Source organism: Elgaria multicarinata, chromosome 1, assembly GCF_023053635.1.
Source record: "Elgaria multicarinata webbii isolate HBS135686 ecotype San Diego chromosome 1, rElgMul1.1.pri, whole genome shotgun sequence".
NCBI classification, from domain to species: Eukaryota; Metazoa; Chordata; class Lepidosauria; order Squamata; family Anguidae; genus Elgaria; species Elgaria multicarinata.
The window spans coordinates 41,481,132-41,495,294 of NC_086171.1; the positions used below are offsets into that span (position 1 = coordinate 41,481,132).

General features: G+C 45.4%; 1 protein-coding gene across 1 annotated transcript in view; it reads right to left on the reverse strand.

Annotated features, from left to right (window-relative positions):
• CRHR2 (corticotropin releasing hormone receptor 2) overlaps positions 1-14,163 on the reverse strand; it is a 193,133-nt gene that overhangs the window by 58,367 nt on the left and 120,603 nt on the right. The gene's annotated exons all lie outside the window — the stretch shown is intronic.

A 14,163-nucleotide genomic window follows, 5' to 3' on the forward strand; every position in this document is an offset into this window, starting at 1 on the left:
CTTGCAAATGGAAGCCGTTTGGGGATGCAGCAGGAATCAATATGGCCCCAAAAGGGGCGGATTTCTTGGCGATGGACAGCCCTAATGTGTATAGCTGGTTGTATGGACGGGTGTTTCCCAAACTTAGAGCACACTTCCCCCCCCAAAATTAGAATGGAAGGCAAAGTTCAGATTTACACCAAGATTTACATGTCCTCAGAGCAGGGGTGAGCCAACCTGTCAAGCTTGATCTGGTTCTTGTTTCTCTGCTGCCAGGGCTCTTCTGACTTGGGCGTGCATCATATTGTGAACTGTTCCCTCCCCGTATGGAAATTCATCTGTATTTGTCTGCGTTTCTTAAATGTACACTTCTCCCCACCCCTGGAGAATAGGGGGTTTATTGAACATTTTTAAATGTATGCATTCTTTGCACGCACATTTCAAATGTATGCCATGCTCAGTCTCAGGAGGTGCAAATGGGGAATGCTAAAAAACAAGGCAAAAAAAAAAAAAAAACACCAGCAAGCCCCCTCCACGAAATGTTCACCCATCCCTATCTCAGACGAGTACCACCACCACGACCGCCACAAATACTGTGAGTGATGATCCACATTGGAAGATCCACATTTTGAGTGATCTTCCACCTCTAATGTTTTGTGTGATTTCCCACATCCTTCACAAGGCAGGAGGACAGTCAACAGCAGTGACCAACGTTGAGGTGTTTCGAGAATTCAACCAGAATCAAGGCAGGCATAGCCTGCGGGGAGCAAGCTGGAATGGATCCTGGTTATGTTTTTCCAGGAGCTGGAGGAACAGAAGACTCAGCAGAAAACTTAAAGGTCAACTTTACACCCGGACATTGATGTCATAATTGAATAATTTCTAACTGATTGTCTTCAATTAAGGGTTGCAAGGAGTTGCATCATTGTACAGGTTGCCTATAAAAGTAAATGTATTTTCATGTGCCTGTATAACTTCCATGTCCCTCATGTGAGCTGTATTGACTGACTGTTTGTAAGTATTTGTGTCTGTATTGCCATAACGAAATTATATATTTATATGCCAGTAAAAAGGTTTGTTTTAACCAATACAAATCTCTGTCTTAATTCATGTCTTTGCTGACTTGGCTGAGAACCGCTGTAATACTCTGCTAGTTTCTGTATGGGCCCAAAACAAACAGAAACTTAATACAAAAGGTTATGTGCCAGAAGCCCAGTCGGTGCAATAACTAATAAGCTTGTAAAAACCCATAACTCAACAGTAGGCACCATGATTCTGTTCAACCTCCCTCTTTCCTTACCCCCAAAGGTCCAAAAACATGCCTTGGAGCAGGAATTGGTGGGGTTTCTTTTCTCAGTCCCAATGGAGTGTTGTTTCCAAGAGAAGATTGGGACTGAGATTACAAGTCCAAGTTCATGCCACATTTATGCCAGGAAGACGGCCTTCTCCCTGGCAGCAATGATGTGTAGAGCATGAGCTTCCTGATGACATTTCTGGGAGTTCTAATCCCAGTCCATGATCATAGAATCATATAATAATAATAATAATAATAATAATAATAATAATAATAATAATAATAAGAAGAAGAAGAAGAAGAAGAAGAAGAAGAAGTTTATTTATTTATTTCTTACCCGCCTCTCCCTTTGGATCGAGGCGGGGAACAACATAGTAGAGTTGGAAGGGGCCTATAAGGCCAATAAGTCCAACCCCCTGCTCCATGCAGGAATCCACCTTAAAGCATCCCTGACAGATGGCTGTCCAGGTGCCTCTTGAAGGCCTCTAGTGCAGGAGAGCCCACAACCTCCCTGGGTAACCGGTTCCATTGTCATACTGCTCTAACAGTCAGGAAGTTTTTCCTGACGTCCAGCCGGAATCTGGCTTCCTGTCACTTGAACCCATTATTCCATGTCCTGGGCTCTGGGAGGATCGAGAAGAGATCCTGGCCCTCCTGTGTGATGATGATGAGCTAGGACACTTTGCTGATGACTGGGAATGCTGGTCACTGCCACCACTTTATGCTTGAAGTAAATTTTAGGGGAAGGGGGAGGAGTCAATGGCAGCCCCCCCCCCCCCAGCAAAGGCCTCCATCTCTTCCAGGGGCAAGTGAGTGGCCAGTCAACCCTAGATGGAACAACTTGGGGGTTGTGTCTCTAAATCAGAAGTGATTGAATGTTCTGGTGCAGAGACGGGAGAGGGGATGTCCTCCCCCAGCCCATGAAGGTCGAGTAGAACAGGGTTGGGCAACCTGCAGCCCATGAACTGCCTGCAGCCCCAGGCCTAATTTCATGGAGGCCACAGCTGAATTTGAAAAACCTTCTGGAGAGGATCAGTTAAGATCTCCAGCAAGAACGAACTGACCCTTTCCTGGCAGCCCTCTGGGTGGGAAGGAAGAGAGAGAAGGAGAAAGAGAAAGAAAACGAGAAAAGCAATGACTGATTTTTGGTTCTGGCCCCGCCCTCCATTGGCTTTGGACCCCACCCACTAACATGTCTCCCCCCTCCCCCCAGGGCCAACAGATCACTTGCAAGGGAAGAGGCTGCCCATCCCTGGGCAAGAAGAAGGCAACATCATCGCAGCAGTGGAGGGTGGTGGCTTTGATGTGAGTGGAGCAGTGAATCTGCTCCGGGTTTTAGTCAGCACTCTAAAGGAGCTACCCAAGGTGCTAGAGCTCCTTTAGAGTTCTGACTGAAACCTGGAGCGGATTCATCGCCCCACTGACATTGGATCCATCAGTCTCCATACCAACTGATCAGGAGACGAGATCCTTTGGGCTCCCTCTTTTATGGCCGGGAGCTTTGGGCCTCCCAGGATCCTTTAAGTAGTTACTTTTTCATGGTGCTACAAGCATTTGTCTCATGGCATGCAACCTGAGAATTGCCAGAATCATCGGAAGGCCGCAATCCACCAACAATTGTCTCTGCAATAATTGCCTTCACTTCAGGGGACCTCTTTGAAACCGCTCCAGAGTTAATGACTTGTGCATGGCAGCCTCATTCCTCATTTTGCGGTCACTAAACATTTCACATTAAAGCTCAGGAAGACTCACTTGCACCCTCACAGTCCTCAAGGTTGAAGACACAGGAATATTTATTCAAGATCATTTCGACATTCACAGGATATTTTAGCACAGCATTTTAAATTGTCATAAAAAAGGTTGCTGTTGTTGTTGGTGTGTGTGTGTGTGTGTGTGTGTGTGTGTGTGTATGTGTGTGTTTATTAGGTGGATAGAGATAGACAGATGTCAATTTATGACTGGCATGGCCATGGGGGCATCCCAAAATTTCATTCTAATTATGTTTTGCAAGATTCTTCAGCAGGAGAGAGGGTGGTTGGTTATAGTATTTTAAAAGCACCTCATAGCTTCAGAGCTCCATCAGATGAGCACTTTATTGAATGCTTGTTACTGGGCACTCCCGGATTTTTGTGGGTCCCTCTCAGGACATCACCTGCCTCCCACACACCTCCTGCCCCTTCTAGCCTTCTTTGTGTGACAGAAAAACACCCCAGTAAATCAGACTTATTTTTAAAGACGGAACTTGCCGCTATCTCATAAGGACATAAGAACATGAGAAGTGCCCTGCTGGATCAGACCAAGGGCCCATGTAGTCTAGCGCTTGGATCACACAGTGGCCAACCAGCTATTGACAGGAGACCCACAAGAAAGACATGATGCAACAGCACCCTTCCACCCATGTTCCCCAGCAACTGGTGCACACAGGCTTACTGCCTCGAATACTGGAGATAGCACACAACCATCAGGGCTAGCAGCCATGGATAGCCTTCGCCTCCAGGAATTTATCCAACTCCCTTTTAAAGCCATCCAAATGGGTGGCCATCACTACATCTTGTGGTAGTGAGTTCCATAATTTAACTATGCACTGTGTGAAGAAGTCCTTCCTTTTATTTGTCCTGGATCTCCCACCCATCACCTTCATGGGATGACCCCAGGTTCTAGTATTTTGAAATTATACCATGCATAATTTTGTACACCTCTATCATGGCTCCCCTTAGCCTCCTTTTTTCCAAGCTAAGCAATTTTATTATTATAGCATTTATATCCCGCCTTTTTTCCTTCAAGCAACCCAGGGAGGCGTACATAATCCTCCTCCTCTCCATTGTATCCTCACAACAACAACCCTGTGAGGTGGGTTGCGCTGAGGGTCTGTCACTGGCCCAAAGCCACCCAGTGGGTTGCCATGGTTGAGTGGGGACTAGAACCCGAATCTCCCGACTCCCAGTCCAACACTTTAGCCACTACACCACACTGGCTCTCCCAGCTGATGTCACCTTCCCTCACAGGGGAGATGCTCCAGCCCCTTAATCATTTTAGTTGCCCTTTTCTGCACTTTTTCCAGCTCTATAATATCCTTTTTTAAGGTGTGGTGACCAGAACTGTATTCTAAGTGTGTTCGCACCATAGGTTTGTATAAGGGCAGTATGATACTGGCCGTTTTACTCTCAATTCCTTTTCTTATAATGCCTAACAAGGAGTTTTCCTTCTTTACAGTGGCTGCACACTGGGTGGACATTTTTTCATCGAGCTGTCCACCAAAATCTCATGATCCCTTTCTTATTTGGTCACTGCCAGCTCAGATCCCATTAGGTTATACTTGAAGTTGGGTTCCCCCCCCCCAACATGCAGCACCTTACACTTGCTTACATTAGAGTGACCATATGAAAAGAAGGACAGGGCTCCTGTATCTTTAACAGTTGCACAGAAAAGGGAATTTCAGCAGGTGTCATTTGTATTTATGGAGAACCTGGTGAAATTCCCTCTTCATCACAACAATTAAAGCTGCAGGATCTATACTAGAGTGACCAGATTTAAAAGAGGGCAGGGCTCCTGCAGCTTTAACTGTTGTGATGAAGAGGAAATTTCACCAGGTTTTCCATATATACAAATGACACCTGCTGAAATTCCCTTTTCAATACAACTGTTAAAGATACAGGGACCCTGTCCTCTTTTTCATATGGTCACCCTATACATGCACACACACACATATTCAAGTCTAATCTAGACCAAGCAGGATACTGCACTATGAAAGCAGTATAAAAGCAGTACATGGCCTTAGCTAGACCTACCTGTAAATCCAGGCTAGAGGAGGGGAGATCCCGTGATGCAACTATACGAATGGCACCTGCTGAAAGTTCCTTTTCAACACAACTGTTAAAGATACAGGAGCCCTGTCCTCCTTTTCATAAGGTCACCCTACTTACATTGAACTGCATCTGCCATTTGGATGCCCGCTCTCCCAGCTTGGAGAGATCCCATTGGAGCTCTTTGTGTTTTAACAGCCTTAAATAATTCGGCGTCATCGGCAAACTTGGCCACTTCACTGAATGGGCCATGAGCAAGTTGTTTACTTCCTTTTTCAAAGGTAGAATTTGAACTTCACGTTTCAGTTTTGCTTAGACACAGATCCCTACAGCTCATCCTCTATTTTGCATTAAAAAACCAAGAGCAGAGACCAGCATACCAATGATTTCAGTGTGGAAGTCAATCTTCTACTTATGTCTCTCTCCCTTTGAAATTAATGGGAAGTAAAAAAATAAATATATGCTCAAGCATAGATCACATTCAAGGATATTTCAGCAGAAGCGTGATGCACAAAGCATACTACTTCCATATATTGATGGAGGGCATAGCCAGTTCCGCCCACCCTGACTCTGTTCTGGTGATACCACAGATAATTAAAATTAGCAGTTGTAATGCAGTGTGAGTGTCATGGCTTGCTTAAGTGAATCCCTGCACAGAATGAATTGGAAACGGTGACCTTTCCAAAAGTCTTTCTAATTTCATGTTGTATTTCATTAATAATGATGTCCAATTAAGGCAGCTGTTTCACAAAAAAAGAAAAAGGTCTGCCATTAGGAATTTGGCAGTGGCCGCTAACGCAGCTCTTTCCCCCCCACATTTCTCAATTCAGCAAAATGTGGCAGAATGGAAAGATGATGCATTGATTTATTTATTGCGTTTTTATACCGCCCCATAGCTGAAGTTCCTGGGGCGGTTCACCAGAATTAAAACCATTCAAAGTATAAAACCAACAGCATAAAAACACGATATAAAATACAATATAAAAGCACAACCAGGATAAAATCAGCAGCAGGGCAGAAATACAAATTGAAAATACAAATTGAAAACAGCCAAGTTAAAATTTAATTTATACACTGTTAAAATGCTGAGAGAATAAAAAGGTCTTCACCTGGCGTCTGAAAGAAAAAAAAGATGGAACGCTTCACGAAGTTGCGTGCCATAAAGACGTAGCCTAAACAGATTCTCCTGGGGATGACCCTGGGTTCTAGTATTGTGAGAGAAGGAGAAGAAGCAGAGCATACTAAGAGAGCCTTGCTGGATCAGACGAAAATTCTATCAAGTCCAGCATCTCTGGTTCATGCTCTTCCTGAAATGCCCATGGGAAAAGTAAGATAACAAAAAATGAGTAGATTATAGATTTCTTTGTACGAGCCTCATGTGGCACAGAGCAGTAAAGCTGCAATTTCTGCAGCTGAAACTCTCCCCACAGCCTGAGTTCTATCCCAGCAGAAGCTGGTTTCAGGCAGCCGGCTCGGGTCGACTCAGCCTTCCATCCTCCCGAGGTCAGTAAAATGAATACCCAGTTAGCTCGGGGAAAGGTAATAATGGCCAGGGAAGGCAACGGCAAACCACCCCGCTATAAGGCCTGCCAAGAAAACGTCAGCGAAAGCTGGCGTCCCTCCAAGAGTCAGTAATGACTCAGTGCTTGCACGAGAGGTTCCTTTCCTTTCCTTGTATGGTGTATGGGCTCCAATGCAAAGAGACCCACAAAAATGTAGGCGAGTGGTTTTTTTTGACATCCACAAGGGCTGGAAAAATAGTGTGAATTCTTAAGAACCAGAATCAAATATCCACAGACAACCTTGTACAGAACGCCAACAAGTTTACATTCATGGAAGCTAGCGTGACATCTTTAGGATTTTTCTGAGCCGGGGGATATGAACCCAACCTCTTCTTAAGCTGATCACATTCTAAAAATAGTGTACTCTCAGTGCACAACATCGATATTGTGCCAGTCCTGATGTAGGTAGAGCCCCATAGGTAGAGCCAAGCGCTGTTGAGAACATGCTGACATTTTGGCCAATGTATTACAGCCATTTAAAGCATGCGCTGAAACGAACCCCAAAGGAAACTGCAGTTTTCAACATGCCACAGAACATCAATGTTTCCAACACTGGAAACATTTTTTTTTTAAAAAAATCAGAAGGCGTTTCATTCTATCTGCCACTCACAGATGCAAAATGCATTTGGAGAAGAAAGGTGTTTGGGAATATGGTGAGACTCCTACCTGCGACCTTAGGATGAAAAGGAAAGAAGTTTGTTGTAGAAGTAAGAACCAATGGAACCCATACACCATATTATTATTATTATTATTATTATTATTATTATTATTATTATTATTATTATTATCATTATTATTAATAATAATAATGATGATGATGATGATGATGGTGGCCCCCCAAATATGGAATGATCTCCCCAGCAAGGCCCGACTGGTGCCAATATTGCTATCTTTTCGAAGCCCAGGTTAAAATTTTTCTCTTCCCCCCCTCCCCCTGGGTGTTTAGCAATATGTGATGAGCTTCATTGATCCTGGATCTGTTTTTATAGTTCTTTATAACTGCTTTTAGATACATATATGTTTCTGTGTATGTTGTATGTTTTTGTGGTTTTAAATTTCGTATATTGTTTTTAATTGTTTTAATCTTATGTAAACTGCCCAGAGAGCTCTGGCTATGGGGTGTTATAAACATGAATAATAATAATAATAATAATAATAATAATAATAATAATAATAATAACAACTACTACTACTTACCAGTGGAGGCTGGTGGTTTTGATTTCAGTGTGGCTGTGAATCCATTCTGAATGGATTCACAGCTGCACTGAAATCACGGAACCACCCAGAACTCCAAGGTGCTCCGTGGGCCCCAAATAGGCTCAGCACTTTGGATAGCTGAAAAGGCACAGTTTTGAGAGGTGACAATGAACATGTTTTTCTGCCACTCATTGTGCTTTTAGAGAAGATGCAGATGGGGAGGGAAGGGGTAAACCTTCTTGCTGTGACTTCCTCCCCCACCCACCCAGGTGCCCACTGCACCTGTGGAAATGAAAGAAAAACCAGAACGCAGAATGGCATGCTATGCGTTAAGTGGAACATCTGGTTGGCCTGCACTCCCCTATAGGGATGTGGAAATCAGCAAAACCTGAGCCTCTTCAAGTGCCCCAAATTCTACCTTCAATCTATTCAGATTTTTCTGCACATTTTTCCAGACGTACACATCAACTGTGCCCATCCTTGCAGAGTGCACATTTTTTATCTGCATGCTTCAAACGTACGCAGTGTTGAAGCACATTTTTGGTTGTTGTTCAGTGAATCACATCAAAAGCTTGGAAATGTACAGACTTCGACCTGAGATTGAGCTTGGATCCAAATTTCTTGGTGCAAATGGGGTGAAAAGCAAACTGAAAAAGCAAACTTCTGGTCAAAAGCAAACTGAAATGAATTTCTCATAAGAACATAACAACTGCAATGCTGGATCAGACCAAGGGTCCGTCTAGTCCAGCACTCTGTTCACACAGTGGCCAACCAGCCATCGGCCAGGGCTCAACAAGGCAGGACATGGTGCAACAGCACCCTCCCACCCATGTTCCCCAGCAATTGGTGCACACAGGCTTACTGCCTCGAATACTGGAGATAGCACACAACCATCAGGGCTAGTAGCCATTGATAGCCTTTGCCTCCCGGAATTTATCCACCCCCCTTTTAAAGCCATCCAAATTGGTGGCCATCACTACACCTTGTGGTAGTGAGTTCCATAGTTTAACTATGCACTCATACATCCCTACTCCTCTAACAGAGGTTCAGACTACTCCTGTGTTGAATTAGAATCACAGAATGGTAGAGTTGGAAGGGGCCTACAAGGCCATCGAGTCCAACCCCCTGCTCAATGCAGGAATCCACCCTAAAGCATCCCTGACAGAGGGTTGTCCAGCTGCCTCTTGAAGGCCTCTAGTGTGGGAGAGCCCACAACCTCCCTAGGTAACTGGTTCCATTGTCGTACTGCTCTAACAGTCAGGATGTTTTTCCTGACGTCCAGCCGGAATCTGGCTTCCTGTCACTTGAGCCCATTATTTCGTGCCCTGTGGAATTATGTATACATCCTTCAGTAATAGATCCCACAATCTCTTCTTTCCCCTGCTCCCTTTAGGAAAAGAACACTTTTGCATCCGTGTTTTATAAAAAGAGGAGAATCCTGCACTACCGAATTTCTTCGATTCTAAGACGCCATCGATTGTAAGACGCACACTAATTTCAGTACCACCAACAGAAAAAAAGCTTTGATTCTAAGAAATAATAAACGCACCCGCGATTCTAAGACGCACCCTGTTTTTAGAGATGTTTATATGGGGGGGGGGGAAGTGTGTCTTAGAATCGAAGAAATACGGTACTACAACCAGTAATTTCCTTGAGGACTTTCTCCCCTTAGAGACACCCCCACCAAATTTAATTAAGATGTGCCAGTCAGGTCTGCCAGGATCTGGTATGAAGGAAGAGGCTTCTTACAAAAGTGAGAAGACTGTTGCCTTTATCCTAATTTGACGTTTGGCTGAAGTTCCCAAAAGAAGCAGGCAAAAGCGATAGTCTTTTATAAACTGCAACCTTTGCTACTGAACTGGTTGTTTCTACTCCCACAGTGACCTCGACGGGATTAAAAGGCATAGACCGGCTACTTGGGGAGATCAAGGTCTTAACCCTGCCTCTGCCTTGTTGAGTATGTTGGACTGTGTTCTGCATCAGTAGCGCCATACTGTCCCCCCCCTCCCCGCATACCGCCGTAAGTATTACGATACATGAAGGATGGTTGGAAAGGCCTCCTGCTTAGGGGTCGCCCTCCCTCCGTGTGGAGGCTCCAGGAACGGCATTTAATCACCTCTTTTCGCTTCAGCAGCAGCTGGTGTAGCAGCTGTTACGGTTTCCTCATTAGCCCCACAGGCGGGAACACCTGGGAACGCATTTGGCAGGGGGAGAAGAGTGATGGGTGTGTTCATTCCCCCGCCCCCACCCCCACACAAATGGAAGCTGTAAAGGCATGAAAGTGAAACAGAAGCAGGTTGGTGGAGCCCCTAATATCATTGAGGAAGGTGTGGAAAAAGGCCACCGAAAACGCAAAACAAAATAGGAGGGCTTGGAGCAGGGATTGGAGAACTTCTCTATTTCCCAATGGTGTTGTGACTAGGGCTGTGCACCCCCCTCCCTGAACCGGTTCGGATCCCAATATGGACCTTCTGGATTGGGCCCGAACTGGTTCGGGTTGATCCCGACCTACCCCGATCCCCCCCGGAACTGGATTCAGAGCGAGATCTTGAGGTCTGGATTGATATTCGGACGCCATTTTGCCCCCCACCCTTCTCCACTTACTTGCTTCCATGGCAGACGGCGGAGGCTGTTAAGTGGGGAAGGAAGGACAAAATGGGGTCTGAATAAGCCCCCCTCCCCCTTATCTGGCTCCGCTGTCCACCGCCGCACAGACCGTGGCAGTCGACGGAGCCAGGTAAATCCCCCTCCCCTGCCCCCATTTATCTGGCTGCACTGCTGTCTCTGCATGGACTGTGGTGGCGGAGCCAGGTAAGCCCCCCTCCCCACTTACCTGGCTCTGCTGCTGTCACCACACGGACTGCAGCAGAGCCAGGTAAGCCCCCTTCCCCCCCTCCCCCCACTTACCTGGCTCCATCTTCCGTTGCCACCACGGTCCGTGTGGCGGCTTCAACTGGCCCAGGCCTAAGGCCGGAAAAAGGCCATAGCCTGGGCCGCAGTTGAAGCTGCCACATGGACCGTGGTGGACGAAGGACCCAAGTAAGCCCCCCTCTCACTCCTCTCCACTTACCTGGCTCCACCGCCGTCACCGTATGGACTGAGGCAGTGGCGGAGACAGATAAGCCCCCCCTTCCCCACTTACCTGGCTCTGAAGCTTCGGAACAGTCCGAATCGCTTCGGACCATTCCGAACCACTTCGGGCCGATCCGGACCTCCCTTGATCTGCTCCGGAATTGGGCTTTGGAGGTCCGGATCGGCCTGCTCCTCTTCGGATCTGGGGATCCGTAACGGAGCAGAGCACACCCCTAGTTGTGACCCAAGCAGGCCCTACTTTCATGGTCCTGTTCAGCCATGGTTAGGCCACTAACCTTTTTGCAGCAAACAATTAGTGAGTGCCTTTCAACCGTGGTTATGTAGCCTCCATGGTCAGGGATGGTTCACACGGCACACTAAGCCATAATGTTTAGCTCAAAATGCTTCACCACCATGGCTTACCGTGACGTCTGAACAGAGTCAATGCGTGTCTAGCAGCTACGTTTTCATTTCGTTTCATTCATTTCATTTCATTTATTACATTTTCATAGTTGACGATAGCCAAAGCTCTCTGGGCACTTTACAAACATACATCGACAGGGAGTAGAACTCCTTCCCTGTAGGCGTATCACGGCCACCTGACTGGGTCTGGGAATCTGGCGGACTCCCTCGCACCCACCCAACTGGACCCAGCAGGTTGCAGTGCATTCGGGGGCCTGTTCTTCGAGTGTCCCGCAGCTCAGGGACTGCCCGGCAACCATCAGCCCTCATCCAGAGCCTCCAATGTGTGCAACCACGGCGGCTTCAGAAATTGCGCATTTCCCAAGTCGTGTAAATGTTGGCCGTAGAAGGCCCCATTTACACAAGATTAAAGGAGTGATTGCTCCTTATCCAGGGGAGTATTTTGAGAGATGCTTGTCCAAGCCACCCTCGGGTCATCGCTACGCTTGAAGTGTTTTAAATCTGCCCCTGATGCTATCACTTTTCTTCATTTTGTAGTTAGCGATGTTTCGTTTCATATTATGATTGTTCCACTTCGAGTGTTAGATATGCCTGAAGCTTCTGAGATAGATAAGAAAACTGTAATGAAAAGTGGGGTTGAAATCCATTAAGAAATAAAACAAACAAGACATTCTACATGATGATAAATCAAATTTTGTACCAAGAAAAGCAAAACTTCGCACCCCATAAATCATCCATTTCCCCCTTATGTCGCACAATTTATTCTGTATTTCTTTCTTTCTTGCATATTTTATTCAGATTTTGATCATCATTGGACTGGAGAGGTTTCCAAGGTACTGAAGTCCCCACCCAATCCACTGGAAATGTCATTAGCTGGCCTCTACACTGTCTGTTTTCTGAAATTTCGGAAGTTTCTGAAGATATATACTTCTGACTATTTGTCTGTAATCCTAAGGGATGACAAAATGAGACTGCAATCTGATTTGGACAGGTTGGAAGACTGGGTTGAGAGGAACAAGATGTCCTTGAACAATCTGAACATGAGCTAGCAGTGTGAGATAGCCACTAGAAGGGCTAATGCAGTTCTGGGCTGCATTAGAAGAAGGGTTGTATCAAGGACACATGATCCTCTTTACATAGCACTAGTGAGACCACAGCTGGAGTATTGTGTACGATTCTGGACATCACATTTCCAGAAGGACATCGACAGGTTAGAACAAGTTCAGCAGAGGGCAACAAAGATGATACAAGGACTTGAGGACATGCCCCATGAGGACCATCTGAAGGAACTTGGGATGTTCACTCTGGAGAAAAGAAGACTGAGGGGAGACATGTTAGCAGTGTTCAGGTACCTAAAAGGTTGCCACAGGGGAGATGGTCAAGAACTATTTTCCATGGCCACAGAAATTAGGACCTAAAATAACGGGTATAATTTACAGCTACCTAGATTCTGATTAAATATAAGGTAAAACTTTCCGATGGTAAGATCTGTACAACAGTGGAACAGTCTACCTAGGGAGGTTGTGGGTTCTCCATCTCTGGAGGCTTTTAAGAAGAGGCTGGACAGCCACCTCTCATGGGTGGTTGAATGGGTTTTCCTGCACATTGCAGAGGGTTGGACTAGATGATGCACGCGACCCCTTCCAACTCCGCAATTCTAGAATAAGTTCGAGAATGTAAAAATGAAAACTGTGATTCTCAGAGAGTTACATCCTGCAGCTTTTCTGTACTCATGGGGATTAGCAGCACGTGCACAACTCTGGAGTTGATGATGTTTCTTGTTAATACAACTACAAACATTACATCAGACTCACATACTATTTTTTTGCCTTTATTAAAAACAACAAACCTCCTACAACTTCCTTGGCAGCGTTGCTGCTTACCAAATGATTGTTCCCCATCCTATAAATACTCAGCGCACTTACAATGACAAAGGACTTGTTTTCTAGCTTATATGCAAACCCTCCAAATTACGCCAATAACTGCGTACAGTCTTCCATTGGTGAAGGGAAAGAGTTACATTAACTTAAGTGTATTAACTCAAGGGAAGATACATAGAGGCACTAAAAAAGCTATATCAATTTGGACTCCGGAAGTCTAGAGCCAAAGTAAGGGAGTTAAATAGCCGAAAATGAGCGAAGAAATGAACTTACCACTATATTAGAAACTAGAAAATAAACGATGTGTCCAAAAGGAACGAGCTAAATTGCTACTTCCTTGTTTACACAGGCATTTATGAACGTTTGCCTTCGGAGAGGATAGATATAATTATAACGAATTATTTCCTCTTTCATTAGCTGTGAAGCAGCCAAGGTGCCACCTCCAATTCTAAGATATGCCTTCAAAAGAGCTGAAGGTCACCTCCCTCCCCCCAACATGCCATCCCCCAAAAAAATATGTTTGGGACAAGGGATAGTGGAAACCCCTCCTTTTAAAAAACTCTTTAAACTTCTCTGTCAATTCCTCAGATGTTTCTGAATCACCAAACTTCCTGCTGGTAAGAGATTGGGGGCTACATAAAAATGTGTAATGCTCACATGAGTAATTTGCCTTGGGATGAGTGAATTTATCAAAATTTTTAAGAACAAAGCACTCAAAGGGCTTGTCTACACCCAAGGGTGTGGAAGGAGGGAGAGGGAGGACCGCAGACGTACCTGCTTCCTTGATCCTCCCCCCAGCATCCAAATGGCAGTGCAACTTCCTGGAAGTAAGGAAGGATGTCATGGCCACTTTTTTTTTTTTTGCACATGCGTGGCAAAACAGATATTTTTTAAAAAACACACACTTGCGCCCCAACCCCCTCACCATCCTGGGGATGGCAAAATTGCTGCCC